Raw genomic sequence first — 14,593 nt, 5'->3', positions numbered from 1 at the left:
TGCTACATAAATGTCAACATAATATTCATGCTCAGTCTCTCTTTAGAACCTATTAAAATTAAATACACTTGTTTGCGCATACAGTACTCACATTTGAAACACTGGTAAAAATACTGTAGATATCAGATTTGTATATTCACATTGATTCTATGCAAGTACGAGATGGATCAAAGCAGTCATTTGATGAAACTGGGATTGCGTAATGACGTTAACATAACCAGCTTTCCCAGGAGCTCTCGCCTCTTCTTCATACGGAATTATCTCGGCCCTTTTATGTTTTTAGACCTTTACACTCTTAATGATGTCTAACAAGTTGCCTTTATGTCGAGGGAATTTGCCGGACGGTTCTCTCTCTTCTGCCTTTGTAGAGTAGTTTTATGCTCTTCCTAAGCGCTCTGCAAATATAGTAGCTCTCAGCTCTCAAAAAAGTAATCCACCGTTTTAAATGTGTGACAGTAGATTCTGCGTATTTTAGGTAATAAATGCTGTACTTTGTCATTTCATAAGACATGAGTTTATGTTTAGCACAGTCTACGTCTGACAAGTACATTACTTGTGCATTCATGCTGCTTCCCCGTCTCTATGCTGGCATCCACCTCCACTAACTCTGTGATCCTTTGAGCTTCAGGCTTAACTCACCTAGTCTGGTTGATTTTGAACAAAAATGACAGTTTGGATATCATTTACTCGTACTCATTTACTCAAACTCAAACACATCAGTTCTTTTTTTAAAGGGCACCTATTATGCAAATTTCACTTTTACATGTTGTTTGAATATAAATATGTGTTGGCAGTGTGTGGACACAACCACCCTATAATGATAAACATCCACCCGCTCCTTTTTTTTTTTTTTTTTAAATTCCCATAAAACATAAGCAGTGTCTCAGAACAAGCTGTTTGCTGAATCTGTAAAATGTGACATTTTACAAGTCCCGCCCACCATTGTTGGCGAACATTGCTGTGAGTAAACCGCACACAATCCGCCATGTTTATCTTCATGCAAGAGCATTTTAAAGCAACATTCAAGTAAGAAATGTCTTCTTAGTATGTCATATTAATAGCGTAGACTGCAGTATAGATACTTTATATTATGCTGCTCTCACCTAATACACAGATCTAATATAAACGTGATTTCTTTCCCAGCTGTTCACCTTCACAGACATAACCAACTGTTTTTGTAACCCGTGTTTTTAACATAAACCTGTGTGTATTTTGACAGTTTAAGTGCAATAAGACATGAAAGATAACTTAGTTTAGTACTCACATCTCACGTGACAGCCACTTTCTGTGCGCGTCCTTTATATGTGCACCCAGAAAACCGTATATCAGAAATTTAAACTAATATGGTTTAAAACTCATGATTTTAGTGCGACAGACATGATAATTGAAATCAAACAGATGTTTTTTGAAAGAGTATCTGAGCTACAATCTATAAAGGCATAGCCCTATTCTGAAAAAGGGGGCGGGGAGCAGCAGCTCATTTGCATTTAAAGAGACATGCATGAAAACAGCGTATTTCTGCTTCCACTCAAAACAGTAATTTTTAAAATGATATAATAAATGATCTGTGAGGTATTTTAAGCTGAAACTTCACAGACACATTCTGCGGACACCTGAGACTTTTATTACATCTTGTAAAAAGGGACATAATATGTGCCCATTAACGATTCAAAAATATATGGCACAGCGAGTATAGTCCGATTCACAAACAAATGACCCTTGAAAAGGTATATTAAGAGTAAACCAGGGATTTGCCATTTAAGTGGCTGCTGAGGCAACTTAAAGTTATTAAGTTATAAGAAATGAACTGAAATTGGAATGGAATTAGACGAGAGCTTGTGAATCAGAACATAATCAAATCAGAATGTGAATGAACATCTAACCCTACTCTTTTTCCATTTAATGAAAGTGAATGGGAATTGGCCTGTGAGACTTCAAAGTGAAAAGAAAACATTGAAAAGGACTACAAAACTTATTTGAAAAACAGTGTACAAATCAGATGGACTACTTTTTAAGGTGCTTTTTGGAGTTTGACAGCCCCAGTCCTCATTTACTTTCATTATTTAAAGGGGTCATCGGATGCCCATTTTCCACAGGTTGATATGATTCTTTAGGGTCTTAATAAAAAGTCTATAATATACTTTGGTTAAAATTTCTCAATGGTAGTGTAAAACAACACTCTTTTTACCTTGCCAAAATCAGCTCTGCAAAAATCATCCTGTTCTGGTCGAGGCTGCTTTAAATGTTAATGAGCTCTGCTCGCCCCACCCCTCTCTTGTCTCTGTGGAGTGACGAGCCTGTTTACTTTAGCCGTGTTCAGCCGCTTAACTTGTAACTAGCACATTATTAAGAACGGCAGTCGCAAAGATTCATAAAAAACCCTTATACTCACTTCTGCTTTATGTGAAGCTGGATCACGAATGATTCGCGCGAACATAGAGTGATATATGTAGATCGGAAGGCACATTGACAAACGTAATCCACTCCATCTTCAGCGGCTCAGATGTTGGGACTACATGATGACCACTATGTTTATTAGTACATCCAGCAACACAACACCTCAATCGCTCAATCTTGTCTAACTTACATCCCTGCTCCGGCATCAAAACAATGGTGGTCGGACTGTTACAGCTCATTTAGGGTGGGTCAGAGGTAAGATGCTCACGTCAATCAAATATCATGGGAGCGGCCTTTGTGGGTGTGACGCCACACCGACAGGCATCTGAGAATGGCTCGATTTGAAAAAGGGGATATTATTTTTACAAATTAATTAAAAACCACTGCATGGATTTTTATCATTATAGAGTAGATTTGTACATACACTGCCAACACACATTAATGTTCAAACAACATGTGAAAGTTTAAACTTTGCATCTGATGACCCCATTAAAAAGCAGTGTTAACATTTTTCAAAAATTTCCCTTTTTCCCCCATATGGTTAGTAACAACTTGATGGTGATTAAATGACTGGAAAAAATTTCATGTGTGGATGAAACATTCCTTTAACGGGTTTTCCACAAACCATCCCTGTTAGCAATCATCATGAGAAAGCAGAACAAATGCATCACCTCCATGAACAATGATTTCCCACATGCACATGCACGAATCACACATTTACACATTAAAACTAAAGCACTGACAGCAGGATGCTACCGGTAACTGATGATTTACAAGCAGAGCTGTTGTGCGGTCTGGAGGGGTCCTGAAGAGCTCTTTGGGCAGCCTTCTGTATGCCTGTTCATTAATCATCTCTCAGATGAGAGACTCTCACCAGCTGGGGCTCAGAACACTCAAGGGAACACAACCACACAGAGAAATAGAGAGAGAGAGAGAGAGAGAGAGAGAGAGAGAGAGAAAAAAAAACTCCAAACAGGTGTCACTGTACCAACTGCATTTCATAAGTAGGATGCTGTCAACAGCAGAAGCTGAACGGGGGCTCTGATTGCTGTGCTACGGCATGCTGGAATAACATATTGAGCAATGACCTCTTTTCCATTACCAGATCAGTGCATCAGTTCCTATGCTGTTTGTCTTTACACTTGGATGGATGAAATAATGGAATAGCAATAAAGTGACACCCCACTCATTTAATGCACTAATGGTATTGGAATAAGTGTGACAAAACAGCATTGAGAGGGAGCTTGTGCTATCGACAGAATTGTTCAAATCCTACTGGCATTTTGTTTTTTATGTTTGAAAGGCCGAAGGAAAGATTGCTGTTTGCTCCCGTAGAGCTTTACGGGGCTACTGCCAACTCCCTAACCTTCACAACAAAATGGATGAGAGTGTAATGGTGAGATAAAAATCAGCGAGAGACACGGTAACTCATGTGAGGTATTCAGCAATCTGTCAGACTTCATGTCCTGATACAGAAGACCGTCGCGCCAATGCCCTCGACAGAAACGTGAAATATTTGGTAGGAAGATTCTGACAGTCCCTCAAATAAATGCAGATGGAATCACACAAGAACTGATGTGCTGCACAGAACGGCTGCTCCATGCAAAAAAATCAATATGTCATTTCGGTTATCTGGTCAAACTTGTATTTTTTGGTAACCTTGACACCATTTTTTAAAGTGTAAAAGTCCAGTAGATGATTGTGATAAAAAATAACACAAATCTTTGGTCGATAAACACACTGTAGCTGTAGTTTAACTGATGGGAACACTGTGCAAGAGACATGTCTCTGCCTGCAGGCTCACTGCCATGTGAATTGAATATTTCTGCTACACCATATAACAGTCTTACGGTTAAGCTTGGCAAAATGTGTCAAAAAGGTTAGAAAAAGACAAGCAGTGTCTATCTAGTCACTGACCTTACTGACAAAGCCGATTTTGACCAACTTGCCTGACATCGCTCCTAAATAAAAAGTACTATTTCTGTATAAATAGTTATATTTCTTAGTGTAAATAGCTTTTAAAAAATATTGATTTTCAGGCTTCTTTTTTCAAAAAGCATATTCACCATATCTCCATAAATAACTATATTTTCAAGTCTTGTACCCTGAGGTTTTTCCTTTTGATGGTTATATTTTGATGTCGAGTTTCTCCATAGCTTCATTTCATGCTGAAAGACGTGTCATTTGATCGCATAACAAATAGCTGTTATGTAAGGGATAATGTATGATGAGCCGGTCATTATCGTGAAACAAACCCTGACAGGGTGATCATGACCCTAACACGAAGCGGAGAGTCTTGTATCATCCTGAAGTGGTTTATTTTGAGATCATGACAAGCTGAATGTACATTATCGCACTTATTACATGTCTACTTACCAAAGAAATAAATAAATAAATGGACATATTGATTTGAGTTTCAATTACTTCATCATATGAGAAGAGGCAGTGGAGTGATACGAGAGACATGAAACTAGCACAGCGTAGGAGCCTTCATGGTTGCCAGTGACAATGGTCAAATATACAGTTCGCCAGTCATTATTTAATAACATCTGACCACTGAATGCACTAAGTAACCCGAATAAAATATTCCATTATCATCATACTTTTAAAGTAGCATGTGAAATACTGTACATCTATCAGTATAATTGTCATGTCTGGCTCCCTTGAATGTTTTTCCCTCTTTGTTTCTCCATCTAATTTCAATTTATGCTAGAAAATGTGCCATAAATAGCATCTTTTAATATTAATAGTGTCCAAATGTCATTTTGTTAATGTTATTCACAAAACAAAACAAACCCAATGGCAAAATACAGCAGGTCGACAACAAGGTCATAGGTTCGATTCCCAGGGAATGAATAGGCAACTAAAATGCCTAATGATGCCTTGAACATTATTTACATCACTTTGGATAAAAGCATCTGCCAAAAAATGAAAATGTTATTTTTTTGTTACAATGTAAGGTCATGTTAATTGTAGTCCTATAACCTTAAAGGTATAGTTCACCCAGAAATGAAAATTCTGTTATTAATTACTCACCCTCATGTCGTTGTAAAACCTTAAGACCTTTGTTTATCTTAGGATCACAAATATATTAGATTTTTTTGATGAAATCTGAGAGCTTTCTGACCCTGCATGGACAACATTGCAACTACCACGTTCAAGTCTCAGAAAGGTAGTAGGTACATTGTTTAAATAGTCCATGTGACATTAGTGGGTCAACCGTAATTTTAAATGGATCAAGACATGGATTTTTTATTATTTTAATATGTTCCTTGAGATTTACTGATAATGTTAATACATTTTTTTACACAAAAAAATGAATAAATATGCGGAAAAATGTATTTAATTATTTTTGAAACCTCATTCTGACCCTCATTCTTGTCTAAAACAAACTATTTTAAGGGGCGGGTCCTTTAAGGCTTGTTAGTAATTGGCCACTGTTATGACTGGCTAAAGTCACTGCATAAAAAACAGTTTCATCGCCCCCTCGCTATTGCATGTGTGTTTTGACAATATGATTAAAAAAACGGTCATTTCCAGTCAAGGCATTATGAAATAACTTACTTACAGTTTGTGATGCAGCTGCAGTCAGATCTAGTACCGCTTTATCTTTCAACAAATGTTTTTTTTTGTAAACTCTCCATAACACTGTGCCTCGTTTACAAAACAAAATGCTCCGAACAATCCTCAGACACGATCCAGGATGCCATTAAAAATACGCTGGAATTCTTCTGTTATCTGCACAAAGACGCAAATGAGCTGTCTAAACCAAACGCGTCAAAGAAAACGTTCTTTCACTCCATTTGTCCATTTGTTTCTATTCGCTTTTGACGTGACATGGCATTCAGCGTTTTTAAGTGTCAGCCGTTAGTTCACCCAAAAATGAAAATTTGATGTATATCTGCTGACCCCCAGAGCAGCCAAGATGTAGGTGACTTTGTTTCTTCAGTAGAACACAAACAAAGATTTTTAAGTCAAACCGGTCAGTCATATAATGGCAGTCAATGGGATCCATGGCTTTTAGAGTCAAAAAAACATACACAGACTAAACCAAATTAAACCCTGCGGCTTGTGACAATACATTGAGGTTTTGAACATAAAACTGTTCAGACGCGTCAACGTGCTCTGGCATATACAAGAGCAAGCAAACATCACTTCAGTCGACCAAGCTCAAAAGTTGGGAGTTGGTGAAAAGTCAACACTTCCAGATGAGTTTGCGCAAGCAGACGCAATCTTTTAGTTTTTAATCGGCTGCAACAGTCAGGATAAACCTGTAGTTACCATTTTGTAATTACCATTTTGAGTAGCCGTCATACCCACAATCTTACTGTGTAAACAATGAGTGACGTATACACGTGACAGATCACTTCCGCGTATGCGTCTACTATGTCAGAGCGCCAGCTGTTGTGAACACGCTCAGTTGGACATTGTGGTGGATCAGAGGTAAAAAATGATATAAATACTGTTCAGTTTCTTGCACAGACTGATTGTTTCGTGTCTTAACACCTCAGTGTATCGTCATGAGCCGCAGGGTTTAATTTGGTTATGTCTGTGTACGTTTTTTTGACTCTAAAAGGTGTGGATCCCATTGACTGCCATTATATGACTGACTGGTTTGAGTTAAAAATCTTTGTTTGTGTTCTACTGAAGAAACAAAGTCACCTACATCTTGGATGCCCTGGGGGTAAGCAGATAAACATCAAATTTTAAAATTTGGGTGAACTATCCCTTTAAGCGACTGAAAGCCAGTGAGCGGGGCCTATGGTGAGACGAAGATGCAAACGATTGCGCCCGGGTGATGTCACCTCGCACCTTGGATCCAAACGAGTCGCTTTCTGAGGGTTATTAAATAAATGCTTTTTATTGATGATGAGGACATTTTAAGTTATGAAACTTGTAGGATGTATTAAGCATACAAACCCTCTTCTATGTCAAAAGATCAAGGGAAGTTTGGACTATCAAGGGAAAAATGTCACATGGACTATTTTAACATGTACTTACTACCTTTCTGGGCCTTGAATGTGTTAGTACTGCAGTACCAGTGCTGTCTATGCAGGGTCAGAAAGCTCTTGGATTTCATTAAAAATATCTTAATTTGCGTTCCGAAACTAAGAGTTCTTACGGGTTTGGAACAACATGAGGGTGAATAATTAAAGACAAACTTCACAAAGCCTCACAAAATATTCCCAGTGCATCATTTCACACTAAAATTTGTCACATTTGAGGCGGCGTGTAAATGGTCACTGTTTTTGATGTGTGTGTTTGTGTGTGTTTAAAGCAGCAGTGCATCGCTCTATCCAGGTTGAGCTCTCTGATCTATGGTTCAATAAGCAAAGAATGTCTACAGAGACAGCGTCAACAGAGAGAAGCTGGTGGGAAATCTACAAAAGCAGCTCACTTAACCCAAAGCAAGGACAGTTATGGGCAAAACTTCTAGTAGTTTCTCCCTGCAGGCATCACGCTTAATTTTTAAACCTCCTGGAGACATCAGCAGAACAATGAGATTAAATCTCCTAAATCATTTTCCCTGCTTTAACACAGACAGATCATTACGTGTACCACCAACTATTTCTGGTTCGACAATCATCATTATTACTAGTATTTTTATTCAGAGAGAACGATAGTTAAATAGCGTGGGAGGCCTGAAGGGACACCGTTGTCGTCTTTAGAGCAGAGAATGTCACTGAGCTGACAGTACAAGTAAACATCAACAAATTATTAAATTTTATTTTATACAGAACGACTCATTTGACATGCAAAGGTCCCTAAAAGCTCATCATGTAAATGGAGTACACGCCTCATGGGAGCGAAGTTCAGCGAAATGTTATCAGAGATTTACAAGCTCATCTCTCCCCCCGGGAGATCAAACAAAATGACAAAAGAACTCTCTTACAATAAATGTAAGTGATTCCAATAAGCAAACTGACGTGGATTTTGCATTCGGGTTTGTTTCTCATTCTCCGGAGAAACAAGTATAAACAGCAACACAAAATAGTGACTTTACATGAATTATTCATCGTCACCTTCAATTGCTATTTTTTTCCATTTTTAGCATTAGCTTCTGTATTTCATTGCTTCGACAAAAGCAGAGAAGGAGATTTGAGAGGATTTCATTTATTTGCACTTAATGAACACTCCTGCATGCTGCCGAATTCTAACAGAAAAGGCTCAAAGGGTGGATCATTTGTTATATCTGTTGTTTTGTTCTCAAGACTGCATTAGCTCACGCTCGCTTAACTTCAAAGTTTCAAAAGAACTTTATATTAGAGCTCTGCAGTCTGCCGTCGTTTCTCCATCTCGACTGATGCAAACTCTTCTAATAGCCAATAAAATCTTGTTCTGTGCCTATTTGTTTCTGTGTTAGCGAACGAGAGGCCTGAAATGAGTGAGAACAGAGGCGTCTCTCGCCACACCGCGGCTCTGAGAATTGGTGGAGGTCCATGCTCAGCGGGGAGCGAGAAGGCGGAAACAAAAAGCGCAGATCGTGTACGTTTTCTCTCAGTGCTGCTCTAACGCACATTACAAGAGGAAGGAGCGAGAGAGGGAGGAATTGTCCAGTGTAATCCCAGATCCCTGTCTCATTCAGCATCTGACAGACGAGGGAAGAAATAAGCATCAGAACTGAACTCTAAAGCCTCTTTCCCCCAGCCCTTTGTGACCTCCTGGATTGTGATGTTGCCAGGGGAAACAAGGCCCACTTAAAGAGGAACACAGTCTCTGTTAGGATCTGACCCAACATTCGCCAGGAGGGGCCCTCGTTCCAGATTTGAAGCCGTGAATATACTCGCCACACAATGCACCAATGGGCCATCAGCATGCTCTCTGATCCCCTACACGTGCCTGTTTCGAGGAGGTGTGTTTACTATTGCCGCCCCCTGCTTTGGAGGAAAAACATCAAACATCTTTCCATCCAAAAAAATGATATTTGTCTATCCACAGCAAACTCAAGTGGCACAAAGCAGGTCTTTATAGCCTCTAGGGCCACACTTGTGTGATATGCTTCACCAAAAACTTTTATTATGTTAACTGTATATGTCATTATATATTTTGGCTGCACAAACATGTTTTGTTGTTGTTACATAAGCATGAATTAATGCCTGTTGTCTGATTATTCATTGAATAAAATAGTGTACAAAATGAAGGGCACTTCACCATTTTTACTTGATGGATGCAAAGTAAGTCTAGCATCAGGCCAAAAACAGCTGTGCATTATGTAACCCTTAAAACACTCCAAACAGTAATACATTACAAATTTGATTAAATGAGCCATGTTTTAAACACTTCTTAAAAAGCACATAAACACATCTGCGACTGCACAGCATTAAAAACTGTAAGTTCTAACACTGAAAAAACTGGTTTTCTTGTGAAAAAAAGAATATTTTAGCTTTTATATTGTTATTGTATTGAAAGCAAAACTAATTATTAAAACATTATCTGGAAAATACTAATGCTAATAGGGGAGAGCAGGGTGATTTGAGTCTGTGGGGAAGTTAAGCCACCCCTTTATTCTAGGCAACCTTAAACAAAATTTGGTGATATGACCACACATATTTGTAGAGTTAACCATTTTATTAACCCTGTGTTGGAAAAGGGCACATGGAATAATTGGTAACTATATTTAAGTTTATGAAAAGTAGTTTTTTTTTGCTGTTCAAAGTGATTTCTGTATGTTCAAGGACTCATGCTTCTTGTGTTTGAACAATTACAGACAGATATGAAAAAATATCACACCTGTTTGTGCTTTAGGAAGTTATAATTTGAGGCTATACTGGTAGCATGATGTCAGCTCTAAACTTCTGGATGATACAAGCTTGTTAAAATGGTAGTGAGGTTATTTAAGCCAAAAGTCATGGGGTAAGTTGAGCCATTCTTATGAATATAAAGTATTATTTTACTGTAATTCTACATGATATTTCATTAATATAATAATAATAATATTTTTGGTTTTGTTCTTTATTTTGAACTTTGTTCTGAAATTTTTCAATAGGCCTTGTTTATGAAAATTGGCCATTGACGTTTTTATGAAATTGTATTTCCCTGTTTAGTACTATTAGCCCAGTTCTGTAAGGTTTTGTAAGTTTTTTTTTTTTTTTTTTAATTCTTCAATTTGAACTTGTTCTGAAATGTTTTACTAATTTAAAAATGTCTTTAAAGTTGTGAAATTTATCTTTAAAAAAATATTTTAAGAAGTCATTCATCTATCCATTCTACTATTTGTCCTTATTATGGTCGTAGGGGAGCTGGAGCTTAGCTCAGCATCTTGAGCCACAGGTGAGGAAACACCCTGGATGGATGGTCAATCTATCACAAGGCTCACTCAACGATTTTAAGAAGAAATTTTTATTTAATTTCTCTTTCTTTGATATAGCATGAGGTGAAAATGGTCAGTTTTACATCAGCCTAATCAGTGGCACAGTTTAACTCCACGTGGTTCAACTTACCCCTCACTGGGGGCAAGTTGAGCCAAGAGACCACTTTTTTTTTTTTTTGGAAAGCCATATTTTAAAAGCAGTTAATTTTAAATCCAAAGTGATTATTCACAAGGATGCACCACATTTTGAAATTTATGTGCAACACAAGTTGGACCCATTACTGTCATGTGCTCACTTTAAACACATTGTAAGTAAAAACTGTCTCAACTTACCCTGTGGTGCCTATATACACTATATATATATTATCATAAAAAATGCAGGGTTGGCGTTTAAGCTATTTTTTTTATTTATTTTTTTTTTTACATTTTTGAGTCTCTTACGCTTACCTAGGCTGCATTTATTTGATCAAAAATACAGTAAATAATAATATTGTGAAAAATTATTATAATTTTTTAAAATAAAAATACTTCAGTCTTCAGTGTCACAATTTTGTCAGAAATCAGAAATCAGAAATCATTTTATGTGCTGATTTGATGCTTGAGAACCACTTCACTTATTATTATTAATGTTGAAAACTGTTGCTTAATATTTTTGTGGAAACTGCAATAAGTTTTTAGGATTCTCTGAATGAATAGAAAATTCAAAATAACAGCATTTATTTGAAATTCACTGTAACATGTCTTTACTGCTTACTTGCTGAATGAAATAAGTAAAATAATCTTTCTTTCAAAAATCTTAATGACCCTTAATGACTCTTAATGACTTTTGAACAATAACATTATAATCCTGAAAACATTTTCAGTGAACTAAAAATTCATTTTATAACACTTCCTTTGACTACCAGTCAAAAGTTTGTGAACAGTAAGATTTAAAGTTTTTAAAGAAGTCTCTTCTACTCACCAAGCCTGCATTTATTTGATCCAAAGTACAGCACTATTTTGCTATTTAAAATAACGGTTTTCTATTGTGTAAATTAAAACCCTTGCCACACTTTCATCAAGTTTTATACTAGACCCAGGCTGAAAGTTAAAAAGTAAATTACTTCCATTGTAATCAAAAAAGCCGTTTACGTTTGAAGCGCTCACTCGACAGTTTGCGGAATACAACACGCTACATGGTTCAGCACAATCTCTGCCACCTGACACATTTCTACCATTGCTTATAATGTCACGCGCCCTGCTGCTTATTACCTTGCTAAGACGACATGTTTGTGATTGTTGCTGTTGAGGTTGCCACATTGACGACATCAAGCGAGCACCAAAGCAAAGGCTCGAGGGCCGCGTGTTGAGTTGCGCTGTCTTGCTCCACGCAGCATGTTGCTGTAAAGCTAGTCAGTATGACATTTACTAAAACAACCCAGGAATTCAGCACGCACCTGTGCAGCAGTGCTCAAATCATGGTTAAAATAACTCATCTTCAAGGCCATGTCAGAAAAGCGATATTGTGAGGCGTTCGCCAGTTATTCTGGCTCAACCCTTTAATCAATACATTTACAGTTCTATTAATAATACAGAAGTGCCACTGCTCAGCATTTTGCTAGAGAGTCTAGAGGAATGAACAGAGATATTTGTCAGTTTTTTCCCACAAATCAGCTCCGCAATAGTCTGGGTATTTAATCTATATTCCAGCGCAGAGAGATATCTTTGTTAAGAAAACAGGGCTGCTTTATATGTATGAAAACTCCGGGAGATTAAATGAGACTGAAGAACGCTCAATCGTGTTTACTTTATCTGAGAAAAAGATACGAGCGTCTGTTAAGGCTGGTGTCAGTGATACACTAAGCCGTGATGGACAGATGATTCCACTCCAATACAATAAATGGAGGAGTGAGAGCGATGAGAAGGCAGAAGGCAGTGTTAAATCGGCCTTTCTCGTCCTCATCACATTTCTCATCCTCCGCTTATTGATATTGATTCAAGAAGCTCATTACAGTGGCTGACTGATGAATGCCATGAATCAGCACAAACACTGTGGTCTGAAATCTTCTCAGATCATTTTGACAAACTCGGAGAACGTGCTCCGTTTGCAAAGGCCGCTCGGTGGATTTAATAAGGTTCATGACAAACAGTCTTTCTGTCAAAAGACATCCAAAACGCTATATAAACACAAATCCTGATTGGCTGAAATGACAGATGTTGTGAGCCCTCTCATGTTTAATCAGTCTGGCTGAATGCATTGCAAATAGAGAGTGATTGCTTTCCCTTTCATCGAAAAAAACTATCAGTGGAAGAGCAGGAGGACAACTTATCAAGCTCATCCTCTACTGAAATACACACTCCTTAAAGAGCCTTTTCAAACCTTCTTGGCCATACTTGACTCCTGTAATCTGCTGACTAGAGTGTTTTCTCCCATTCAGAAGTCAATACTTATTTTCAGAAGAAATGGCAATGGATTGATTTTGTTAAGGTGGTGAAAAAAAACTTTAAATCCTTGAAGACAAGATGGTTAGTCCACAAGCACCTTGTTAACTTAAATGCCCAGAAGTCTCATCAATCACTGTCCATCCAGAGAAAACCTAGAAAATGCTTACGCGCCTTGGCATACGGAGGATATGCCACATGGTAAAATAAATAAATAAATAAATGTATTAATTCAAAATAAGAATGCAAATAAATCACCAAATAAATAAATCACATAAAACTGCGCCTTTGATTAATTAAAAAAATAAATAAATAAATAAAATGTGCTATTTTTGTAGTTAAATTTAACTAGCATTTATGTTAAAAATGTATTTTGTCATTTGCAAAACTAATTTATTAATTTGTTACATTTAAAAAAGTTAATTAAAAAATTTAAAAACTGATTTATTAATTTTTAAAAAATAATTTACATTTAACCATAAAGCTTAAAATGTCTGTTTTAAAGGTTTTTCAAAGTCCCGTTTGCTCAACAAGGGCACATTTATTTACTCAAAAATACAGTAAAACAGTAATTTTGTGGAATATTACAATTTAAAATGTAAAGAATTCTAATGACCGTGTTATATTTTAAAATGTATTTTTTAAATATTTTAAATGTAATATTTTAAAATATTTCAAGTCAAATATTTTAAGTCTGTGATTTTTTGAAAATAGGCTCATTTTCCAACTCCCCTAGAGTTAAACAGTTGAGTTTTACAGTTTTTGAATCCATTCAGCCGATCTCCGGGTCTGGCGGTAGCACTTTTAGCATAGCTTAGCATAGATCATTGAATCTGATTAGACTGATAGCTCAAAAATGACCATATATAATGGCAATATTTTTGTAAAACAGTAATTTTGTGGAATATTACACATTAAAATGTAAAAATTACGACTCTATTGCATTTTAAAATGTAATTAAATTTTTTTTTAAGCCTAATATTTAAAATATTTAAAGTTCACTAATTTAGGTCTAAAATGCCTGTTTATTTTGTCTACTTAAAAACTGATTTATTTATTAATTTGTTTTTATTAAGTTACATTTTACATCGTCTAAATTGTAGATTACATCGTCATTATTATACTTTAAAAACAAATTAAATGTAACAAATTAATAAATCAGTTTTGCAAAAGACAATTTACACTTTAGACTTACTTTTTAATGTCTGTTTATTTGTCTATTTAAAAACAGTTTTATGTTATTTTTTTTTTAATTCACATTTTGCCATATGAAGTTTAAAATGTCTACAACTGAAAGGTTTTTCGATGTTTCTGAACGAAGTCTCTTATGCTCAACAAGGCCATATTTATTTTGTGAAATATTAATTTAAGATGCAAAAAAATATAAAGACTGTATTATATTTTAAAATGTAATTTTAAAATATTTTAAGCCTAAAGTCTAATGTTTTACATCTTAAAAGTAAT

At 36.3% G+C, this 14,593-nt stretch overlaps 1 protein-coding gene across 2 annotated transcripts in view; it reads right to left on the bottom strand.

The window, feature by feature from the left end:
• The window catches only part of efna2a (ephrin-A2a), an 88,956-nt gene that overhangs the window by 51,296 nt on the left and 23,067 nt on the right, over positions 1-14,593 (bottom strand). The window lies entirely within an intron of this gene.

This window comes from Labeo rohita, chromosome 2, assembly GCF_022985175.1.
Source record: "Labeo rohita strain BAU-BD-2019 chromosome 2, IGBB_LRoh.1.0, whole genome shotgun sequence".
Classification (NCBI taxonomy): domain Eukaryota; kingdom Metazoa; phylum Chordata; class Actinopteri; order Cypriniformes; family Cyprinidae; genus Labeo; species Labeo rohita.
The sequence above is the reverse complement of the archived record's forward strand: the minus strand, read 5'-3'. Positions and strand labels throughout refer to the sequence as shown.